The sequence below is a fragment of the Galeopterus variegatus genome, unplaced genomic scaffold (genome assembly GCF_000696425.1).
Source record: "Galeopterus variegatus unplaced genomic scaffold, G_variegatus-3.0.2 Scaffold4072, whole genome shotgun sequence".
Classification (NCBI taxonomy): domain Eukaryota; kingdom Metazoa; phylum Chordata; class Mammalia; order Dermoptera; family Cynocephalidae; genus Galeopterus; species Galeopterus variegatus.
This window is the reverse complement of record NW_007730183.1, coordinates 61143-70975: the sequence shown is the minus strand read 5'-3', so window position 1 is coordinate 70975 and position 9833 is coordinate 61143.

The window sequence follows — 9833 nt, the reverse complement described above, 5'->3', positions numbered from 1 at the left end:
AAATTTAAGATTTTTATTTCATGTAACTCCTACAAGCTTAGTGTATAGAAGAAGCACTAAATATAAAGTGTATCTGAGTTCCAAATAAATATTCCTTAACTCTACCACTACCAGTGATAACTTTTGACCTTAACATGTATCTTAGAGCCTCTAATTCTGAAGCTTTGTCTGCTTTGACATGGAATAAACGTGCTTCCTGTCTAAAGAGGTAGAAAGAGAATAAGACATTTATGCAAAATTACCTAAAATAGTGCCTGGTGAATAGGAAACACTTGGTAAATGCGTGTTCCTTTCTAGCATCCTTTCCAATATGACGAAGTGTAAAGCTGCCAATAATTTTAATAGAAGCAATAGGGTTAAATGATATAAACTGTTGAGGACTGACAACAGCACACAACATCAACCAGTGTTTAAGAGGAAAAAAATAAATCAGATTCAATTTTTAAGTATTCTCATGCTGAGAACATAAAGAACTAAACTATAACCTAACCCCCATTCGAGGCATACCACTTACAGAAGACAAATTAAAGAAAAAACAGAGAAATTTTATTTTGTCCCATGTCCTAAAAATCCACAGCTATGTTTTGAGATTGCTTCTTAAACCTTTGCTGGTTTAGGAGTTGCAGAGCTCAACTCAAGCTGCTGCGCACTCGAAGATTCAGTCCTGAGCGGCAGCCACCCCTCCAGAGCACAAGCCGTGCTCCTGACCGGTGAGCTTCCATTTCCAGATTCAGGAAGAAAAGTACAGCCGAGGTGCCGGCAACCAGCGGGACAAGACGGCAGCAAGGGCCAGAGCCACAACTGGCTGCTGGGCCCCTCCAGAGCACAAGCCGTGCTCCTGACCAGTGAGCTTCCATTTCCAGATTCAGGAAGAAAAGTACAGCTGAGGTGCCGGCAACCAGCGGGACAAGACGGCAGCAAGGGCCAGAGCCACAACTGGCTGCTGGTGGGAGCATCTGCAAACAGTGCATCCAGAACTTTTTTTCCACTGGCTAAGAGAAAGACTAGTTTAACTGAAGTCCCCACTATGATTCAGGTACTATTTTAGGCCCCAGAGTATAAAGATGAATGGGGGGAGAAAATCCCATCCCTTGGGAAACCCACAGTCTCGCAGAGGCACAGACACATAAAATCATCATGACTTACTACCGTAAGTGCAAGGATGGACATGCAGACAGGGAGCCAGGGAGGCTCCCTTGTTAGCCAGGGAGTCTTGTTAGAGGCAGCAGCACATGGCTAAGTCCTAACTAGTTAGGGAAGAGTCTTCCAGGGCAGCAGCTCTCCAACATGAGCTGCATCAGAATCACCTGGAGAGCTTGTTAAAGAATGCATTGGAGTCCTCTTCCCGGTTTCTGATTTACTGAGGCTGGGTGGGGCCCAATAATCTGCCTTTCTAGCAAGCTCCTTGTTCGTGCTGCTGATTTGAGGGGGTCAAACCTGAGAACCGCTGTGGAGAGAATGACATTAGCAAAGGCAGAGGGCACATGCCAAGAAATTGCACGGACACGAATGTCAGGCCCCTTCTCCCCAAAGAATCAGACTCACTCAGGGTGCTTTCAAAGCTCCCCAGGTGATCCCAATGTGTAGCCCAAGGTGAAACATCTGTATCCCAGACCGCACTGCTGTTCTACCACTCAGAGCCTTAGCTGTTTCTCCCAGCTTTGTATCATCCACAGACATAACGGGTAGTTTTAAGTTCTCTGTCTCACTCGTTGATTAAATGCTGAACAAGTTAGAGACAAAGTCTACCTCTAGAGATTTGTCCTTCCAGTTGCTCTGGAAGTGGTATCTGGACATTGTGACCTGCTTACTTATTTCTTGGGTGAGTCTCAGTCCCACCTTATTCTAAATTACAATCTCCACAGAGCAGGGACCTCAGCTGTGCTGTTCGTCACTGTGCCCGCTGCCACACAGCAGGCACTCGGTATCAACACCTGCTGAGTGAATACATAGGGAGTCACTGAAGTCTCACATGTGAAGTGCCATGTTCTGTTCTGCCTTCTGGATAGATCCTCTGAACTCAGTATATGTGATTTAAAGAAGGAAAGGAAGAGAATATTTTTTGGTATTGCAATATCTAGTGTTTTGGTCAGGGTTCTCCAAAAAGACAGAACACGTAGGATACAGAAAGAACTATTTTAAAAGGATTTCTTAGGGGAATTGGCTCACATGATTGGGGGCTGAGTCCCACAATAGGCCGTCTGCAAGCTGGAGAACCTGGGAAGCCAGTAGTGCGGCTCAGTCCACATCTGAAGGCTTCAGAACCACAAAAGCTGACAGCCCAAGAGCCCAGGGAGCCACTGGTGTGAGTCCCAGCGTCCGAAGGCTGGAGAGCCTGCAGTTCTGACTTCCGAGGGCAGGAGAAAAAGGTGTCTGACTCTGAGACAGAGAAGGCAAGAATGCGTCCTCCCCCCACCTTTTGGTTCCTTCCTGGTTCTCAGCTGATGGATGGCGCCCACTCACACTGAGGGTGGATCTCCCTACTCAGTCCGCCGGCTCCTCTGGGAACCCACAGACACAGCTGGGGCAGCTCAGTCATTCTAATCAAACACCAGGCCACCCGGGCTTCCCGTTCAGCAGAACAGGGACAGGCTGAGAGCCTGCTGGTGATAAACAATGAGAACACTGAGAATAAATAGTGCTTTCCAGCTGTCTGGGTATCAATTCAGCCCAGGCGATACCCAAAATTAACATCACAATCCACCCCTTGTCAACCTGGCACCTATATGCATCTCCTTACACTACACCTATCCACAAATAAAGACAATAACAAGGCCGTAGTTCCACCTCACATGATACAACTATCCTGCATACAACTGAAAACAGCAGACCATGCTACAGTTTGAACGTGCCACCTCCATAACTGAGGTGTTGCCAGTGTGATAGTATTAAGAGGTAGGGTCTTTAAGAGGGGATTCAGCCCGGAGGGCTTCTCCCTCGTAAATGGGATCAGGTACAGTTGTAAAAGGGCTCGATGGAAGGAGGGGGTTCTCCCTTGCCCTTCCAGACGCTGTAAGAAGGCACCTTGATCTTGGACTTCCAGCCTCCAGAAGAGTGAGAAAATAAGTTTCTGTTCTTTATAGATCACCCAGTGCTGTGGTTTGAACGTCTCCCCACAAAACTCACGATGAAACTTAATCCTCAATGTGGCAATATTGAGAGGTGTGGCCTTTAAGAGGCAATTGGATCACGAGGGCTCTGCCCTCAGAATGTATTAATCCACTCATGGGTTGATGGATTAACGGGTTATCAAGGAGTGGAACTTGTGGCTTTATAAGAAGGGGAGGGAGACCTGAGCAAGCACGTGAGCAAGCTCTTGCCCTCTTGCCATGTGATGTCCTGTGATGTGAAGACCATCACCAGATGTGCCCCCTCGACCCTGGACTCTCCAGTCTCCAGGTCAGTAAGAAAAAAAATTCATTTCTTTACAAATTACCCAGTTTCAGGTATTCTGTTATAAGCAACAGAAAACAGACGAAGACACCCCTTCTCGGGTATTCTGTTACAGCAGCACACAGGGACTAAGACATCTGCAAAGGTAAAGAAAATGTTGGAATGAAAGGAACAGACGAGGTTTAGAAAGTCTGAGGTGAATTCTATAGGACTCCGTGACAGGAAACACAGTTTTGCTCACTGCAGAGCCACTGTTGGCTTCGTCAACAGAATCTTCACACACCGGACTTAGATTCTTTTAAAACTTTAGATTTCTTAATTCCACCCTTGCCCCAGTTCTCCTCTTTTCCTTTCTGTCTTCATGAACTGGATGTTGTCTGACCCACACAGCCATAAAACAGGCCCGTGCAGCAGCTCCCTGTCATCCATCATCGTGCTGAAGCAACGAGTGTCACGAGACCCAAGGAGACCCTGGAAGCACAAGCTGCATGAACGTGTGGCTCAGAGCCTGTGGCTCGGGCCCGTGCAGCAGCTCCCTGTCATCCATCATCGTGCTGAAGCAACGAGTGTCATGAGACCCAAGGAGACCCTGGAAGCACAAGCTGCATGAACGTGTGGCTCAGAGCCTGTGGCTCACGCTCTGCCCCATCGTATCCTCCCTCTCAACAGACTCCTGTGTCCTCTATGAAGAGCATCCATCACCAGATGCCAGAGGAATGAAAATTAAGGTCTAGGTTACAGATGACTGTGTAATATACTGGCCCCACCCAAAAATGGACAGGTGGAGCATTTCAGCCCTTCCAGGTGGCTCTGAAGGACGGCAGTTAAGGGGAACCCTCCCAGTGGGCAGAACTTCAAGCAAAGTACCTGGTTTTCATTTTGCCCAGAAGCAAATATGGCCAGAGTAGTGACTACCAGATGGGATGGTCAGCAACTTGAATGGAATACAGTTGGAAAATTGAAAAGAAGGAAGTCCTGGCAGGAAATACGTGGACAGAACTGCAATGGACACAGAGTGTGAATACATTTGTGTTACAGAGGAATGCTTACCAAAGCACTACTTCGTCAGGAAAGGTCTAGAAGACCTGCCCTGTGCGTGCCAGACAGCCCCTATCCCCACCCTCCCATGGCCCTGCCAAATGAACCCTGGAACGGGGTGGCTATGGCAACAGGACTGCAGTCACATGTGGGCTCAGCAATATGAACTTGCACTCACTAAGGCTAAAGTGGCTGCAGCCACAGCTGAGGGCACAACTGCCAACATCGGAGACTAACACTGACCTCAACAGGGCACCAGATCCCACAGGACATCAGGGGAGAGGCAGAACTGTCTTCTCTCCAGAATAGACAGGTATTCTGGATATGGATTTGCTTTCCCTGCCCAGATGTTTTTGCCAAAATCACCATCCAGGGAATTACAAAATACCTTTGTCATCATCAGATATCCCACACACCATTGCTTCTGACCAGGGAGCTCAGCTTGCAGCAAACAGAGTGTCACAATTCACTGGTCTAACCATATTCTCCACCACGCTGAAGCAGTGGGCCCAGCAGCATGGCAGGACAGCCTTTTGATATCCAGCTACGGCACCAGGTAGCAGCACCAAGGTGTGGCAGCACCTTGCAGGGCAGGGGGAATGTCCTCTGGGACCTAATAGATGCTCTGAATCAGTGACACATGCAACATCAGTGTTCACCTCAGGTACATCTCCCAGGCACCTTCCCAAATAGATCCCCCCCAAAATGCCCCCACTCGATCTCTGTTGGGCCCTCCCATACCACGTCATACACCATCACTACCATCATCACTGCACCTCACTAAAGTGACCTGCCTACATATTTTTCTTCTCCCCTTCCCTAAAATTTAGAAGGCTCAGGGACAGGAAACGTGTTGTATTCATTTTTGTATTCCAAAAACTTAGCATGGTGCCTGTCTGTAAAGATACAGACTACACCAGTTGTATGGCTAGGCAATTCATACCTAAAGCCAAAATGTTTCATTATATTAGTTATACCAAGTTCCCATTTGTATCCTCAGGCTAGAGCTCAAACACTTCACACGCAGGTCCATGTTAGGTAATTGGGAAAGATCCCAGGAGCCATTGGCAGATGACACGAGCTCAGTCCTCAGCAGTAACAGCAGCAGCTTACAGCAGCAGCAGCAGTGGCCTCTTGGGGCATCTCGGGGGCACTGGCAGCAACAGCCTCCAGCAGCAGTAGCAGCCTCCCCCATGCTGCCGCCTCCCCCTGGGGGGCATCCTGGGGGCAGATGGCACCAGGTAGCAGCACCAAGGTGTGGCAGCACCTTGCAGGGCAAGGGGAATGTCCTCTGGAACCTAATAGATGCTCTGAATCAGTGACCAACTCGTCCTTTATACTTAAGTCCATAACCCAGGACACCTGGGTGCACATGCGCAATTACATTAGATGATAACCAAGGAACACTTGGGCACACGTGCATATTTACATCAAGTGCTCAGTAAGATTCCGAACATCTGAGGGGCCCTGAGCCTTTTCCTTCACTTTCCCTACACTGTCACATATACAACACTCAATAAATATTTGTTAAATTGATTGTATCTTTATAATGTTTATACTTCAACAAACCAACTTATAGGCTATTCTGTGGCAGTCACAGATAATAAACAGCAGGTAGACACACTGGTCAGTCCCTCACCTTGCTACCACACTCAACCAAAGCCAGGACAGTTGACAGGCTCGTCCTGACACTGAATTTCTCTGCATTGGTGCCACCTGCTTCACCTAAGTGCTCAGCTGCGTACAAACTACAGGTTCCACGTCCCCCACCCCCATATCCTGCATGTATGACGTATATAACGTAAAAATATTTACTTATAGAGGGTTCAGCAGCATAAAGAAGCAAAGATTGTAATAAAAGAATCATAAATAAAACATATCAAATTTGTAGAATTTAGCTAAAGCAATGAATAATGGAAAAATCTGTAGTCTTACATGTATAGAGTAGGAAAGAAGAAAGCTGAAAATAAACAAGCTACACATCCATCTCAAAAGTGAAGAAAAAAATGTAAAATAAACCAAAGTAAGCAGAAGAAATAAGAAGGAGCAGAAATCAGTGAAAGAAAAAAACATCAAATAAAGAGGATCAAAGGCCAAAAGTTTATCCTTTGAAGTAATTAATTCAGTTGACAAAGTTCTGATACTAAGCGAAAATCTAAAGAGAAGAAACAAACCACCAATATTAGAAAATAAAAGAGGGACATTACTGCAGACACTTCAGGAATTATAAAGATAATATTATAAACACTTTATACTTATAAATTTGAAAAATTTAGAACAAATTGAAAAAATCCTGGAAAAATATAATTAATCAAACTGACTCAAGAAATATTACAAAGCCTAAATGGACCTCTAATAACTAATGAAATTGAATCAGTGGTTTTTCCCACTAAGAAAATGTCATACCCATATAGTTTTATAAGTGACTTTCCTCAAAATCCCTTAACGAGGTAGGAATAGAAGGGAAATGCTTAACCTGATAAGGAATCTCTACCAAAGTCCACGTCAAATGCCACATTAGCGGAGAAACATTAGAAGCATGCACTTTACTATCAGAAACAAAACAATGATACCCACTATCTCTTCTGGTCAACACTGGACAGAAAGTATAGCTCGCACAATGAGGAATGAAGAACTGGAAAGAAAAGAACTTCCTTAGGTATAGATGACATATCTGCATAGAAAACTCAAAAGAATATTCAGAAAAATTGTTAAAAATAGTCAGAGTTTATCAAAGTTCCTTACGATATGATCCACATACAACCATCAGTATTGTTTCTTGACCACCGATAGTTAGAAAACAAAACAAAACAAAATTTTAAGTGCCGTTTAAATAGCAGCAAACACTAGATGGGCAAAATCTGCATGGAGACATTGTATAAAGTTTTACTAAAGCACATTGAAGAAGAACTACAAAAACAAAGAAAGATACTATGTTTATGCACAAAAAAAGACAATATCATGATGAGGTGATGTAGATTCAATCTGATCACAAAATTCCAGTGGGGCTCTTTATGGGTCACAGCAGGCTGAGCTTAAAACTTACATGAAACAGCAAAGAGCCAAGAATAGCCAAGACCCCCTTAAAGAAGGTAACAATAAGGACATGTACCCATCGGATAGCAAGAAACATTATAAGCTGAAGTAATTACGTTGCTGCCACATTGCTTATCTTACCCAGCAATTTTATTCTTAGGTATAAATACTAGGGAAATTCTTACATCTGCATACCTGGAAACATGTGTAGGAATATTCATAGCAGCCCTAAGTCTAATAGGAAAAAACACGAGAAAAAAACCTGAATGTCCACTTATTGGAGAATGAACACACAAATCAAGTTATAAGCAGCACATCCCAGAAAATTATGTAGCAGTAAAAAATAAATGACCCACAACTATAGGCAACATCATGGATGAATCTTAAAAACATAATTTTAAGTGAAAAAAAAAAGCACAGAAGATGATGATATTCAGTATGATACCATCAAGCTGAAAAATAAGGAAAAAATGCAAATCGATTGTTGAAGATTAGAAACATACAAAACAAAGCTATATAAACAAAAGCTCGAAGATGATAACGCCACGTTCAGAGTCGTGGTTACCTCTGTAGGCGAATCCCTGCAATGGAACAGGATGGAGCAGAGGTGGACGCAAGGTGCCGGTGACCTTCTACTCCCTACCCTGGGACGGTGAGTTCACGTAAGTTTCTTTAATTAAACTTTCACATATATAATATATATGCACAATATACTATTGTTTTCTTGTACTGTGTCTTTCTGGTTTTAGTATCAGGGTAAGGTAGGCTACAGTTCCTTCCTCTTAAGACAGTACAAGAAAACCACATACCAATATTGCTCATGAACAGAGATGCGAAAATCCTGAACAAAATACTAACAAACTAAATCTAACAATACATAAAAAGAATAGTACACCATTATCACACAGGACTTATCCCAGGAATGCAAGGCAACTTCAACATTCAAATATCAATCAATGTATTCATCATATAAACAGGCAAAAGAAGAATACCACGTGATTACATGAATTGGTGAAGGAAAAGCACTTAAAGTTCCACATCAACTAATAATGAAAAGTTCATTTAAAAAGTTCACATTGTGTACTGATAAAAAAAAAAAAAAACAGATAAGAGGCATCTGCAAAAACATCTGGAGCTAACATCGTGTTTAATGAGGAAGACTAAAAGCTTTCTCTTAACAAGGGAACCACTGTCCCTACTCCTGCTGTGCTCAGGCTGGAGGTTCTGGACAGTTTGATATGGCAAGAAAGAGAAATAAAGGACGTACAGAAGTAAAACTTGTCCTCTTCCCACATGTCGTGATTGTAGAAATTCCCAAAAAATATACAAAACAAGCTTCTAAAACTAATGAGATTAGCAAGTTCGTAGGATATAAGGTCAACCCACAAAAATCATATTTTTATTTACTCACAACGAATAATTCAAAATAAAAATTTAAAAACAATACCACTTATTATAGTTCCAAAAATGATATATTTAGGTATAAATATAACAAAACATTTTCTGAAAAATGAAAAAGCCCGATGGAAGAAAATAAGGAAAACCTAATTAGATGGAGAGACATACAACATTCATTGGTTGGAAGACTCTCCCCAAACCCACTTAAAAATTTAATGTAATTTTAATCAAAATCCCAGCAGTGCTTGTGTGCATACATTCAAGCTGATTCCAAAATAATATGGAAAGATAAAGGATCTAAAATAGTCAAACAACTGTGAAAAAGAAGAGCAAAACCATCCGACTTTAAGGATTACCTTTAAACCACATCAATAAAGACAGTATGGTATTGCAAAGGAATAGAAGAAACGCTCATCACTGAAAACGAACAGAGTTCATAAATAGACCCATACGAATATGGCCATTTGATCTTGGACAGAGATGCAAAGGCAATTTGAGGAAAAATGGTCTTTTGAACGAATGCTGCTGAAATAATTGGACATCCATATGCAAAGAAATTAACCTCAGTCAAAACCTTACACCTTATATAAGGGGAAAAAAACTCAAAATGCACCATGGGTCTAAATGTAAAATGTTAAATTTACAAAACTTTCAGAAAAAATCATGGGAGAGAAATCTTTGTGACCTGGAGTTAAGTAAGGATTTCTCAGATATGACATCAAAACATAATCCATGAAAACAAAAATTGATAAATTGGACTTTATCAAAATTAGAAATGTTTGCTCTGCAAAAGACATTGTTAAAAAAACGAAAAGATGGGGCCGGCCTGGTGGCGCACTGCGCTAGTGCACCGCTTGGGAAGCGTGGCGGCACTCCCGTCGAGGGTTCGGATCCCACATACAGACCGGTTCCCGCTCACTGGCTGAGCGAGGCGCGGGGGCAACACCGAGGGTTGCGATCCCGTTGCC